General features: G+C 46.4%; 1 non-coding gene across 1 annotated transcript; it reads left to right on the top strand.

The window, feature by feature from the left end:
* The first annotated feature begins 12,810 nt into the window (after positions 1-12,810).
* On the top strand, positions 12,811-12,917 carry LOC133807484 (small nucleolar RNA R71). Its single transcript, XR_009879396.1, has one exon. It is a non-coding gene; the product is annotated as a small nucleolar RNA R71 (small nucleolar RNA).
* The last annotated feature ends 2,299 nt before the right edge of the window (positions 12,918-15,216 follow it).

Below are 15,216 nucleotides of genomic sequence, written 5' to 3'. Positions count from 1 at the left end.
GTTGCTTTTATAAGGATATTTTGACCCCTTGGGTCTTAGTTATCCTTTTATGTTTTTCTTGCGCGCGCTTATTATTTCTTTGCGAGAAGCGTCCCTCTCGTCATTATGCATAGCACTATTTCTGCAAGGGTCTCTTTTAGGACCCTTTTTGGCTAGACGGCTTGGTGGCCGCTCTAGACTTATTAGTGTTGTCACTATATATATGTATATTTTTTTGGTAAGGCCTTTTGGCCTCCTTGATGTTCGCAAGGGTAGCTAATCCTTGTAAACCCAGGGGACGCCTTGCAAGGTCTTTTTACTGTTTCCTGTGTTTAGGGACTTCGCCTAGGGCCCCAATATAAGGGGTCCTTCTAGGACCTCCCATTAAACGGTCCTTTCTAGGGCCATGGTCCTTCTCGGGTCCTCCTGATGGATGGCCCTTTTTAGGATCCTCCTGGTGCATAGGATCCTTTTTAGGATCCTGGTGCAAGGGGTCCTTCTTTGGATTCTCCTGCTTGTTGCTTGCTTCGTCTCCACGGGCCACTTCCTCTTGATGGAGGGCCCTTTTTAGGATCCTCCTGATAGGGGGTCATTTTTAGGTTACTCCTAATTGAGGGCCCTTTTTAAGATCCCTTGTTAAAGGGTCTTTTTTAGGAGCCTCTTTTTTAGAATCTCCTTTTTAGGAGGGCGAGGGGTCCTTTCTAAGATCCTCCGTTATAGGGCCCTTTTTAGGTTCCCCTTGCTAGCTGCATGTTATTGCCTCCTATCCTGCCCCCCAAGCGCTTGGTGAAATTAATTTCGGCAGGCACTTTGGCTGATGCTTGTGCGGCGAAGGAAGTAAACACGGGAAGTAGCAAACGGTTTCATTTATAGCACGCGGTTTACATAGAACTTTGTAAATAAAAAAGAAAAAGGTTACATATAACTAGGAGGCTACCTAGGGTAGTCTCTTTGATTCTTACTTAAGCTAAAATAACGTAGAACGAGCTAAACATAGGTTTTTTTGGCACTAAGAGCCGAAGTCTTGCTGGTTGCACTTCTATAGAGGCTCCGTAACCTGCGGGTCCAATCTTGCGTGGGTCTAACTTGTGTAGATCGCTCCTTCATGTACAGCCATCCCATTGGCACGGACGGTTTGGTGGCTGCGCGGAGGGACATGTTATAGCATTCCCTCGCTTCCTTCTGCTCCCCTCTCACACATGCTACTCCCCCAGGGGTGGGGAATTTCATGGCCAGGTGATATACGGAAGTTATTGCCATCAATTCTCTCAGAGAGGGTCTCCCTAACACCACGTTGAAGGCTGAGGTGCAATCTACCACGACGAAGTTGGCCATTACGGTGGCTTGCCTGGGTTGCTCTCCCATGGTGAGGGTTAATTCGATCGTCCCCAGGGGTCGCATTGAATCTCCCGTAAACCCATACAAGGTCGTGGTGCAAGGCTTTAGGTGACGGAGGCTCAACCCCATCCTTTCCAGCGCCTGTCGATACAAGATGTCCACAGAGCTCCCGTTATCCACCATGACCCGATGTACCCTCATATTGGCTAGCTGGGCGGTTAGCACCAGGGGGTCGTTATGAGGAAAGTGCACCCCCTGCGCATCTTCTTCAGTGAAAGTTATTGAGTCATTCTCGCCCTTGAAGCTCTTCGGGGGGCGTTGCTCCAAACTCAAAACGCAATGTGGTGGACTTTTCCGGGCCTCCCTGGCATACCTGTCTCGTCCTTTCCTAGAATCGCCTCCGAATCCTGGTCCTCCAAAGATGGTCCTAACCTCCCCCTGCACTTCTGGGGCCATCTCACGTGCCAGCGGGGGGGACACTCCCCCTTTTGGCCTCTAGTTATCCTTGCGCACATACTTGTCCAAATGTCCCCTGCGGATGAGTTCCTCAATTTCTTCCTTCAAATGGATACACTCTGCCGTGGTGTGACCGGTATCCTTGTGGTACTGACAGTATTTACCAGGGTCTCTCTTGGACCGGTCCTTTTTCATTGGTGGGGGTCTTTTGAAAGGAACTCGATCTTCATTGGTGAGGTAAATGTGCTCCCTGGTGTCTGTGAGGTCTGTGTAGTAAGTGTAAGCCGCTTGCCTGCGATCATTCCCATGTTGGGTTTTCCTCTGGTGGTCATCTCTTGAACCATCGTATGCCCTTTTCTTCTTTGCTACATTCGACCCGTCGTTAGCTGGGGGCTTCGCGGGGGGCTCCTCCTTTCCTGCCTTTAGGTTTGCATGGCCATCCTCCACGCTGATGTACTTCTGCGCTCTCTCATAGAAGTCGTCTAAGTCGGCGACTTCCCTCTTCAACATGTTGTCCCACAACTTGCTTCATGGGAGCACTCCGGCGGTAATGGCCATTTTTAACTCTCGGCGCGTTAGGCTCCCCACTTTCGCGTCCTCCATATTGAATCGGTGAATGTAGCTCTTCAGGCTCTCATTCTCCCCTTGCTTCACGTTGGCCAGGCTGGTACCTGGCATCGTGTAGTCTCGCACGGCATGGTGCTGTTGGAGGAATTCGTCAGAGAGTTGTTGCCAGGACCTGATGGACCCCGGCCTTAGTCTTTTGAACCATTTGTAGGCGGGTCCTCTCAGAGTAACAGTGAAACAATGGCACCTGGCACCACTTCCGATCCCCCTCAGTTTCATCAGATCATTAAACACGTCCAGGTGGTACTTTGGATCCGTGCTCCCTTCGTAGGGGGTCATATTGGGCTCCTTAAAGTTGGCAGGAAGTCGGATGGCCTGAATCTCCCTCACGAAGGGCGACTCATGGTCGAATTCTTCCTCATAGATCGGGCCGCCTGATGCGGTGACGATCTTGCTTCGCAGGCTCTTCATCTCCGTGTCCAAGTCCTGCCTCCTCTTGCTTAGAGAGTCCTTCAAAGCGGACGGGCTAAGACCTGCCTTTCCCTTGCCCTCCCGAGGCGCTATAGGGGGTGTGGTGCCTTTGTCCGCCCTCTTTTTATTGAGCTCCTCTCGTAAGTCTGAGGGGGCTTTTTTAGAGGTGACCTCATCCTCATTGCGAGGGGCAGCGTTGGCCCTCGGCGCTGGTTTCTGGGCCTGCTTAGGCGGTTCGGGGTGATCACGTTGCTTCGTTCGGGGGGTATTACTGGTTGAATGTCGGGTTCTCCCATCATCTACCGGTACAGTGGTCTCCATCCCATCCTTGCCCTTCTCCTTCCTCTTAGGCACGGTTTCGCTGGACTTACCCTGCAGCAGGCCATTAAGGACCTCTTGCATGTTTTCTAAGGTGGTTTCTAATCTTTGGATTTTGCGGTGGAGCTCACGTATCTCCTCTTCGTAGAACCGGGACCCGGGGGTGCTTATCATGCCTACGGGCAGAAGGGCCCGGGTCTTGCCGGCCAGAGTTCGGTGCCTGCGGCGGTTTTGGAGGAGGGAACTCGTCGGCGTTTACCGCTGGTGCTCTTGGAGGACTTCCTCCAGGTGGAACGGCTGGTGATGAGGCCACCCTATCGCCTCCGTGAACCTCAGGGTCTTCCGGGGGCTCCACGTCTCTTGGTTGAGGAGCGTCCTTCATGGAGGCCTTCAGTTGGGCTCCGCTCAGGTGAACCTCTACCTCTCGTGGCTCCCTCAGCCGCTTTGAGCGTCTTGGCATCTTCTTCTTGCCAGAAACAATGGTGGAACAGTAACTTGAAATTAACGTTCCCACAGACGGCGCCAAACTGTTGACTGTGAGAACTCGTCAACGAAATTAAGTTGGAAAAATTATCAAATCAATATCAATGATCTGAAAACTGTAAAAACTTGAACAATAACTCAAGAACAATGATAGAACAGTAATGGAGAATTCAGTCTTTCATTCACACTCAAACCTCTGCTACAGTAAAATTTCCAACCCCCTTTCAGGTGGTTTTAGAGTTCATTTTATAGTAGGCTCCAATGGCCTTAGGTACATAGTGGTCCAGGGGACCAAGTGGTACATACGTACTGTGTCAGGGGAGTGGCTCCAGAGGCTGTGGTCGTACACCCCGTACAGGAGCAGGTGTCAGGAGGATGTCTCCACTACTTGTCTGTATCCATGTCTGATGCGTGGTGGCAGGCGTAGTGGCGCAGGAGGTAGTGGTGTCGGCTCTGACCTATGGCCGTAGACGTACGAACCATAACTCCTATCCTTGCATACCCACTCCTGGCATTCCCACTACTTGTCTAGTAGGGGTACTATATCCGTACTCTGACTTCCTGAGGTTTGTAGGCACATTCCATATTCATGCATGTACCTTGCCCCTTGTGAGTATTCTCACCTCCAAGGCCATGGGCACGGGACCGTGGGCGAGGCCGTGGGAGAGGCCATGGGCGAGGCCATGGGCGAAACCATGGACGCATCTTGCGAGGCCACTTGGGAGGTGTGGCCTAGGCATCTCGCGAGGCCCTTTGGGAGGTGTGGCCTAGGCGTCTCGCGAGGCCACTTGGGTGGCTTGGCCTAGGCATCTCGCGAGGCCACTTGGGAGGCGCGGCCTAGGCGTCTCGCGAGGCCACTTGGGTGGCGTGGCCTAGGCATCTCGCGAGGCCACTTGGGAGGTGTGGCCTAGGCGTCTTGCGAGGACACTTGGGTGGCGTGGCCTAGGCATCTCGCGAGGCCACTTGGGAGGCGCGGCTTAGGCGTCTCGCGAGGCCACTTGGGAGGTGTGGCCTAGGCATCTCGCGAGGCCCTTTGGGTGGCGCGGCCTAGGCGTCTCGCGAGGCCACTTGGGTGGCGTGGCCTAGGCATCTCACGAGGCCACTTGGGAGGCGCGTCCTAGGCGTCTCGCGAGGCCACTTGGGTGGCGTGGCCTAGGCGTCTCGCGAGGCCACTTGGGTGACGTGGCCTAGGCATCTCGCGAGGCCACTTGGGAGGTGTGGTCTAGGCATCTCGCGAGGCCCTTTGGGCGGCGCGGCCTAGGCGTCTCGCGAGGCCACTTGGGTGGCGTGGCCTAGGCATCTCACGAGGCCACTTGGGAGGTGTGGCCTAGGCGTCTCGCGAGGCCACTTGGGTGGCGTGGCCTAGGCATCTCGCGAGGCCACTTGGGAGGTGTGGCCTAGGCATCTCGCGAGGCCCTTTGGGTGGCGCGGCCTAGGCGTCTCGCGAGGCCACTTGGGTGGCAGGGGCTGGCGAGGCCAAGCGAGGCCATGTCGCCTCGTGCTAAGCATCCGAGCGGGACCGCGCGAGGCCATGACATCTTAGCACCCACACCTTGTAAACCGCGTGTTTTCCCTTGATGAGATTTTGAGCATCAACACAAGGCGATGGTCTTCCTCCGCAAGATTTTGTCCTTTCTATCAAGGATCTGAACAGGCTTCTCCTCGTATGATAAATCCTGATCCAGCTCCAAATTCTCATAGCTCAACACATGAGTAGTATCTGACACATATTTCCGGAGCATGGATACGTGAAATACGTCATGAACCCCTGATAAAGCTGGAGGCATCGCTAATCTGTAAGCTACCTCTCCGACTCGTTCTAAAACCTTGAAGGGGCCAACAAACCTGGACTCAGCTTGCCATGAGCACCAAACCGTTTCACTCCTCTCAGGGGCGAAACCCTAAGGAACACATGATCACCGACCTGAAATTCTACGCTCCAGCGTCTCAGGTCTGAATAGCTCTTCTGGCGACTCTGGGTGGCGAGCATACGCACTCTGATCTTTTCAATTGCCTCATTAGTCCTCTGAACCATTACCTTCTCTCACCTGTCTCATCCCAGTGTATCGGTGATCTGCACTTTCTCCCATACAGCATCTCATACGGAGCCACTCCAATAGTCGCCTGATAACTATTGTTTTACTCCAAGAACCCCCAAAATCCAACACACAGGCTCGTAACATATCCTCCAGTATTTGAATCATCCTCTTAGATTGCCCATCTGTCTGAGGATGATAAGCGGTACTAAATCGTAACTGTGTGCCCATTGCCTTCTGCAGGCTCTCCCAAAACTTGGAGGTGAAGGTGGGGTCCCTGTTGGATACTATCGACCTCGGAGCCCCATGAAGTCGAACAATTTCTTTCACATATAGCTCAGCATACTGCTCCATAGTATAAGTTGTCCTCATAGGTAAAAAGTGGGCGGACTTAGTGTACCTGTCCACAATCACCCACACCGAATCATGCTGACCCACGGTCTTCGGCAATCCAACTACAAAGTCCATGGTGATATCTTCCCATTTCCACTAGGGAATCCCTAAAGGCTGCAATAACCCTGCTGGCCTCTGATGTTCAGCCTTAATCTGCTGACAAGCTAGGCACCTAGCCACATAGTCCATCACATCCCTCTTCATGCCTGTCCACCAATACAAAACTCTCAAATCCTAGTACATCTTTGTAGTACCTGGGTGCAAAGAGTAGGGAGTGGTATGAGACTCATCCAGAATCTCTCGCCGAATATCTGGATCATTCAGAACACATATCCGTCCCTGGTACATCAATATGCCCATCTCTGAGATAGAGAAGTCCTTAGTCATTCCAGTTAGGACATTCTCTCTACATTCAACCAACTAGGGATCCCTCCCCCATGCTTCCTTAATCCTCTCAAGGAGCGTTGACTGAAGTGTTATGTTGGCTAACCTACCAACCACAAACTATCTATACCTGCTCTGGTCATCTCTTTAGCTAATCTGTTAGATATCTGTCTTGAACTAAACAACTTTCCTGGGCCCTTCTGGCTCAATGCATCAGCCACTACATTAGCCTTCCCATGATGGTATAGGATATCACAATCGTAATCCTTTACCAGTTCTAGCCACCGTCTTTGACGCATGTTCAAATCTTTCTGAGTAAAGAAATACTTTAAACTCTTGTGACCAGTGTATATCTCGCACCTTTCACCATACAGGTAATGTCTCCAAATCTTAAGTGCGAATACCACTGCAGCCAACTCCAGATCATGTGTGGGATATCTCTGCTCATACTCTTTTAATGGCCTTGATGCGTAAGCTATTACCTTCCCAGCTTGCGTCAACGCACATCCCAAACCCTGTCTGGAAGCATCACAGTAAACCACAAACTTCTCATTGTCTGTCGGCAGGCTCAACACTGGTGCGGTAACCAATCGCCGCTTCAATTCCTTGAAGTTGTTCTCACATCGATCTGTCCACACATACTTGGTCTTCTTTCTTGTCAATTTTGTCAATGGAGTAGCAATTCTGGAGAATCCCTCTATAAATCGCCGGTAATATCCTGCCAACCCAAGAAAACTTCTGACCTCAGGAACACTGCTCGGTCTAGGCCAATCTCTCACTGCCTCTATCTTACTTAGGTCAACCAGTATCCCTTCCTTACTGACAATATGGCCCAGAAATGTAACCTGCGGTAACCAGAACTCGCACTTGATAAACTTGGCATATAACTTATGCTCTCTCAATCGCTACAATACCAGGCGCAGATGATGCTCATGCTCTTTCTCTGACTGGGAGTACACTAGTATATCATCGATAAATACAATCACAAACTTATCCAGATAATCTTTGAAAATCCTATTCATCATATCCATAAAAGTTGCTGGGGCATTGGTTAATCCAAAGGACATAACCAGAAATTCATAGTGCCCATACCTTATTCGGAAAGCAGTCTTTGGTATGTCCTCTTCCCTAATCCTCAGCTGATGGTAACCTGACCGAAGATCAATCTTTGAATACACCGTACTCCCCTATAACTGATCAAACAAATCATCGATCCTAGATAGTGGATACTTATTCTTAATAGTCAACTTATTCAACTCCTTGTAGTCAATGTACATCCTAAGCGATCCATCCTTCTTCTTAATGAATAACACTGGAGCACCCCATGGCGAGAAACTTGGTTTGATGAATCCCAAATCCAGTAACTCCTGTAACTGAATCTTCAATTCCTTTAACTCTGTCGGAGCCATTCTATAAGGTGCCTTGGATACTGGCTCCACTCTTGGTGCCAACTCTATGATGAACTCGATCTCCCGCTGTGGCAGCAATCCTGACAAGTTTGCTGGAAATAGGTCTGGAAACTCACATACCAATCTGGTTTCATTTGGTCCCACTGTTACCACTCTAGAGGTATCTACAACACTTGCTAGGAATCCTATGCAACCTTCCTGCATCAGGTCTCTAGCCTTCAGTGCTGAGATCATAGGCACTCGCGATCCATAAACCGTTCCCACAAACACAAAAGGTACCTCACCTTCTGGTTCAAAATTCACCTTCCGACGCTTGCAATCAATCGTTGCTCTATACCTCGTTAACCAATCCATCCCTAGTATCATGTCAAAATCATCCATGTCTAGTTCAACCAGATCAGCAAACAATTCCCTACCATCTATCTCTACTGGTAATGCTCTAATCCATCTGCTATAGACTACCAGTTCTCCTGTTGGTAACAAAGTTTGGAAACCCCTAGCATACAAAATACTAGGTCTACAAAGCTGGTCTATCACCCTAGCAGATACAAATGAGTGGGTAGCCCCTGAATCAATCAATGCAGTATACAAAGAAACAGTGCTAGAGATCTGACCTGTCACAACTGAGGGACTAGCCTCCGCCTCAGTCTGAGTCAAAGCGAATACCCTGGCAAGAGCGAGACCATCTCCCTGCTTTGGCTCCTCTTTCTTGACTTGTGGGCAGTCTTTCTTCAGATGGTTGACACTCCCACAAATAAAATACGCCCTAATCCGGCACTCACCCTGATGTCATCGTCTGCATCGAGGACACACTGGAAAACTCCTCCAGTTGTCACTTCCGCCCTGACGACCACCAATAGAACCCCGTACACTCCTATCAGAACTAGGAGGAGCAAATGAATCTGGAACTCTTCTTTTCTGCTCACTGGGGCCACTGCCCCGACTAGGCCCAGTAAAAGGAGGCACCGTCCTCCTGGCATCGCACCTAACAATGCTATCCTTCCATATCTGGTCTTCGGCCCTCTCTGCTGTAAGGGCCTTATCCACTGCTTGAGCATAGGTAGTAGTCTCTGAATTTAAGGTAATATTCACATCACAGGCGATCATCACATTCAACCCCAGTATAAACCTGTCTCTCTTGGCCGCATCTGTCGGCACTAAGTCTAGCATAAACTTCGCCAATCTATCAAATCTCAGGGCGTACTCAGTAACTGATAACCTGTTCTGAGTCAAGTTAATAAACTCTTCAACTTTCGCTGCTCGAACTGCTACACTGTAGTATTTCTCATTAAAGATACTCTTAAATTCTTCCCAAGTCATAACTGTAACATTCCTCCGCTGACTCACTACATCCCACCAAATGCGGGCATCCTTTCTAAGCATGTAGCTAGTACAAGCTACCCTTTCATTTCCTTCAACCCTCATGAAATCTAAAAGTAAGGAAATCATATTCATCCACTGCTCAGCTCGCAGTGGATCTGATCCACCCTCAAAGGTAGGAGGTTGTTGCTTCCTGAATCTTTTGTACAGAGGTTCCCACCTGTTCTCAACCACAGGCTGAACCGGCACTGGCGCTACATTCTACTGAATTGGTAACCCTGTGACCTGTGAAGGAGCCTGCTGCCTCAACTGATGAAGTTCCTCTTCTGTTTTCTGCAATCTAGCCTCCATTTTGGCTAATATCTATTGCCAGTTCTGTGGGGCAGGTGGAGGGTCCTGATCCTGATTGTCATCCTCGGCCCGATTACCGCAGAGTCTAGATGATTGCCGAGGCATCATAACTATATACCTGCAATTAGTGACATCGCTCATCAGGCATGATAACAAAATCTAATTTCACCTCCCATTCTCAACAACCAACCAAGATCAACAATCCAGATAACATACAGATAGCATATAACTCACAACGGGCCTTGCCCTGGCATCACGCATATGTTATTTCATTCATCATGCTCTTTATAAACTAAGTAGGCAAACAAGACTTTCAAGCACATATGCAAGCATAATAATCAACCATACCTATCAACCTTGAGTCGAGCTTTTCAATGACAGCGAGCCTACATGTTCGGTCAATCTCCAGAACCAATAAACCTTGGCTTGCTTTGATACCAAGTTGTAATGCCCCACTTCCTTAGAGCCGTTACTAAGTGAGTTTAAAATGTGCAATTAACTCGCTAAACGAGGTGTTTATAACAAAAGTGTGGTTAAACAAGAAGACAAGGCTGTAATCCTTGAAAGTACTCTAATTCATTTAAAATTCCAAGTGTCTAACATTTGGGATCCCAAAAGAAGGTTTATAAAATATTTACAACTCAAAATAGGTTACAAATTTCTAACTATCAAAATCCCAGTTTAATACAGCCATTTCTCAAACCGCCCCCAACCAAAGCAGTCAGGCAGGCCAAACATGTACGCGCCGCTTCACGCTCTCCGTACTCATGGCTGGTTGACTTTCTCTTTGCCCTTACCTGCAACACGGAGCACCCGTGAGCCGAAGCCCAGCAAGAAAACTCATACAGCAAATAACATATGCATATTATATAAACAACACATCAGATAATCCATAGGTTAACAGATAGTCCATCAGAATAAGCAAATACGACCATGCCGTCCCAGAAGCGTTACTAAAGCCTGGGGTCTCAGTTCTCACTGTAAGGATATCCCATGTATCCATTGGGATCTCACCCTAACAATAAGCACTCCATGTGCTAAGTATTATTCCCGACCCCACTGCCATTCTCGGCCTTCGCCGTTCCCGGTCCTTCGCCGTTCTCGGCTCCTTGCCGTTCCCGGCTCCTTTGCCGTTTGTTCTACTATAACCACACATAGCATAACTCAAACAACATTCAATCATATAATAATTCAATCAAAGCCACACCCTAACATGTAATACAATCTAGGGTCGTGCCCTGCAACAACACTATGGGCCCACGCCCTGCTCTATGGGTACTACAGTTTTCTTACCTGTATCCCGAGCTTCACAATGCACCAAAGTCACGAGCACGGTCCTCTAACTGGAGCCTCTCTGAAAACCTAGTCACAAAACATATAAAACACCCTTTAATACTAACCAATCCAAAACCACTTCCCGGGACCAATCCTGTACTCTAGAGACCACAAATTTCCCAAAACAGTACAATGGAAACATCCCCCGAGCCCTCTGGACAAAAACCCTAAAATGGAAATTTTCCCCCTGCCCAAAATGGCCTAGCGCCGCGGTGCCCACCAATGAGGGCCGCGGCGCAAGAGAACAGGGCTGCGGTGCCCCTTCGCGAACCCAGATTTCTGGGTTTTCCCCTGCATTTTCCCCGAGCCAAAACACTCCCAATTCAACCCCAATGCATACCTAAACCTCAAAATCAATCCAAAACCTCAAATAAACCATCTAACTACCTATAAACACCAACAACAAGCATAAACACATAATCACTCCCAAAAATCACACTTTGGTTTCAAATCTCAGAAGTTTATACCAGTAAACTAGAAACTTAAAACAAAGCTTATAAAACTTAAACCATGCTTCAAATTTATTAAACCACAACAGATACAAACCTCAAAATTGCATAGAATCCTTACCTCAAGTGGAGAATTTAACCTTAAGCTTCCTTGATTCCAGCTTCAAGCTAAACCCTCTGGTTTCTCAAACTGAATTCTCAAACAAACCAGCCACAAACCATCTTTCAATTTCCAACCTAAATTCTATAAGAACTTGCAAAAACACAGAGATTTCAGAGATGAAACTTACCTCTGACCAATCTTGATTTCTGTTTGGCTTCAATTGCCTCAAACCACCTTGATTCTTCCCCTAAGTCTCAAAATTCCCAACTCCCTTCCTTTCTTCCTTTTTGCCCATAGTTCCCCTTTCCTTTCAGCAAAATCTGAATTGCCTAAGTGAAAAAACATAAATGATCTTTCCCTCAGCTGAAGTTATCTAAATCCCTGCCAAAAGACCATTTTGCCCTTCCATCTAATTCCCCTTCTAACTAAACCTCAAGGACATCCTAGACATTTCACATTCTTTACAAATCTACCAGTTTCCTCGCCGAAAATTGTTACTATCAATAGTTACCAATGGTCACTCAAGTTACTCAATTACCACTAACCATTAACCATTAATTCTCAAACTCACTCTTGCAAAATTCCCAAAATACCCCTAGGCTCCTCCCGAGCCGGGTATTTAATCGCGTTGTGACTTTTAAACTAATTAGCTCCCTAGGACCGTCACGGCACGTGCATCACAATAATTTCACCGCTCACATGTGGTACTAATCATATAATACAATTATCACATCTTATGCCCTCAGCGGGCTAAAGTTACCGTTTTACCCCTAACATACAAACAGGGCCCACATGCATATTTATTCCACCTAAACATGCATTCTAATCACATATTCATTTAAACTCATATATTGACATGCTAATTCACTTATTGCCCTCCAGGCACGCTAATCAAGGACCTGAACCTTATAAGCAAATTTGGGTGTTACAGTCTCCATGAAAAGTTTGGATGATTTCCCGAATTTGGATTATAGGTAGCAAATGGGCTATGAGATGGTTTCCCATAAGCTTCAAGAGCGTTTTCTTCATCAGGGAATGCTTCTTAGTAAATAGGCAATGAAGGACAGGATTGGGTATAATGACTTGTACTAAAATGTAGAGACCAAACCTCATTCCTAGGTGCCATGGGCATTTATTGTTTGACTTAATAACATAGCTTCTACCCTTCTAGGTAAATTTGCTAAAGACATTTTTATATCTGTTATCTTTTACATCGTCAATTCCCCCTCTCTTAGGAGCACTGGATGCTTTCGATCTAGGATCTAGACAATTCCACTATTGTGAATTTACCGACAAGGTTTCAAGAAACTCCAAAGCCTCTTGCCCTTGAAATTGTAAAAAAATTCTGGTATGCATGGATTGAATCATTTGATTGTTTCAACGAGTTGACCATCATAAAAATATTTTACTTATCTCCATTTTTATGATGTGGAAATTTTAACAACAAATCTTTAAATCTCACCCAACACTCGTAAAATTCTTCATTATTTTTTTGGTAAAATTTGGAGAGTTCTCTCCTAATACTATCCGTTTTGGACATGGGGAAGAATTCAGTCAAAAATTTATTAAATAATTGGTCCCAGGTAGTTGTTACTTGATATTATGAAAGAAATTATGGAGAGGAGCAAAAATCATTAACATTGTATTGTACTATTGAGAATCAATGCAAAAATAAATACTTAATTAAGATACTAGGTTTTATCGTTGAGCTTAATAATAAGAGAAATTAGAAACCCATTGTAATGCCCTACTAGTCCAGGGTCGTCACACCGTGTTTTTAAAATAGTGCTTAACTATTAAGTGAGTCATTTTGGACTCAAAAATGTAATTAAAGCTAATAAAATATTTAGGTACTTAAAATTTCATAAAGAGGATTAAAGTTTTCATTAATGTTATAAAAATATTTACATGGGATCCCAAAAGAGTTTAAACCAAAACATAAATGCATCAGTTTTAACAAAATAGTCGGCTTAGGTGACAAAATGGAGTCTCGATCTAGTCCCTCGAATATCTTTACCCTGGCAGTCGAGCAGGCCGAGCATGTATGTGTAACGCCCTAATAATCCGGGATCTTTACACCGTGTGTTAAAAATAGTGCTTAACTTGTTAAGTGAGTCATTTGGACTTAAAATTATAATTAAGGTTAAATAACAGTTTAGGTATTAAAAAATTTGGTGAATAATTTAAAGTTTTTATTAAAAAGTGTTTGGATAATTACAAGGGATCCCAAAGGTTTCTAGATAAAAGTACAAGTTTATCAAAATTACAAAATTAGCCGACCTAAGCGGCAAAATCAAACTTATAACCCCTATTCCTCAAAAGTATCTTGACCATGGCGGCCGAGCAGGCTAAGTATGTACACGCCGCTCCTACAGCTCTCAAACTCATGACTGGTCCATCTTTTTTTTGCCCTTACCAACACCATGAAGCACCCGTGAACGAAGGCTCAACATGAAAACCCAAACAAGTAAAACAGATATCCAAATAGACATTAATATGTACTGTATATTTTAAAATCAAACAGGTTCACATTAATTTTCCAATCAGTATATGACTCATGACGAGTAGGTGCATATCACACCCATGAAATGGCCTCGCCACTACGACGCATATCGTACCCCTGTAATGGCCCCGCCATTACGATTGTATAATCCTAAGACCCAAGCCTTGTGATTACCCTTGCCACAACATCAATGATGTACTTATCAGGAACTAACTCCGATAATGGGCTTCAAGACTAAACCCTAGTTCTCAGGACCTCAGATCCCACCAAACTGGGGAGCGGAATCATCTCCTGAGCCTCCCAAGATAACTCCCCAAAACACTAAATAAAATGCACCCAAAATTGCATTAGAGTTGCGATGTACCCCTGCAGCACCACGACACTGAGCTCAAAATGGTTAGCCCCTTTCTCAAACTTGAGCATTTTAAGCCGTGTTGCCCCCTCTAAAGGGCCGCAGCGCTCCAACAGATAGAGTGCTTTTCCCTATCCAAAACTCCTACATTAGCGCAGCGGCGCCCTCTAGAAAGGCCATAGTGCCACAATGGTCAAAAGAAAACCTTGACCTCAAGGAACCCAAGCAAGATGCGGCTCTACCGTGAGAAAACCCATATTTGTGATTTTCCCCTGTAACGCCCTAAACTCCAGGGACCGTTACGGTGTGCCTTGTAAACACTGCTAAACTCGCTGATCGAGTCATTTGGCCAAAATCGTGTATCTAAGTATGATTAGCGGTTTAGGGATTAAAAATTTTGGTTAAGATGTAACATTTCATTAGAAAATTTATTGTATACATTGGGATCCCAAAAATATAATTTAAAGATCTATTACAAGAAAATATTTACAATAGGCCGATCTAAGCTGCAAAATAGGGTTTAACCCTAGTTCCTCTTCCAAACCCTCGGCCGTGGCGGTCGAGCAGCCGCATATGTATATGTCGTCACATAAGCTCTCAAACTCAAGGATGGTCCAGCTTTCTTTTGCCTTTACCTGCACCACATAGCACCCGTGAACCGAAGCCCAGCAAGAAACTCAACGTGCACATGAACAGTAATAACATGTCATCGAAACATAATGTGCATGCCTAGCAATAATAGCTTTCATCATGCATGCAAATAAGTTCAAATAAATGATTATGGGGATCCTGCATCTGAATAGAAGACTAGTGAGTCATTCTCTGAGGACCTGCTTCTTGAATAGATGACTAGTAAGTCAATCTCGGAGTGGGTGACTAATGAGTCACACCCTGCATAGGTGACTTATGAGTCACACTCTGTATAGGTGACTGATAAGTCATACCCTGTATAGATGACTAATAAGTCAT

This window comes from Humulus lupulus, chromosome X (genome assembly GCF_963169125.1).
Source record: "Humulus lupulus chromosome X, drHumLupu1.1, whole genome shotgun sequence".
NCBI classification, from domain to species: Eukaryota; Viridiplantae; Streptophyta; class Magnoliopsida; order Rosales; family Cannabaceae; genus Humulus; species Humulus lupulus.
Note: the sequence above shows the minus strand (reverse complement) of the source record. Positions and strands in the feature narration are given on the sequence as shown.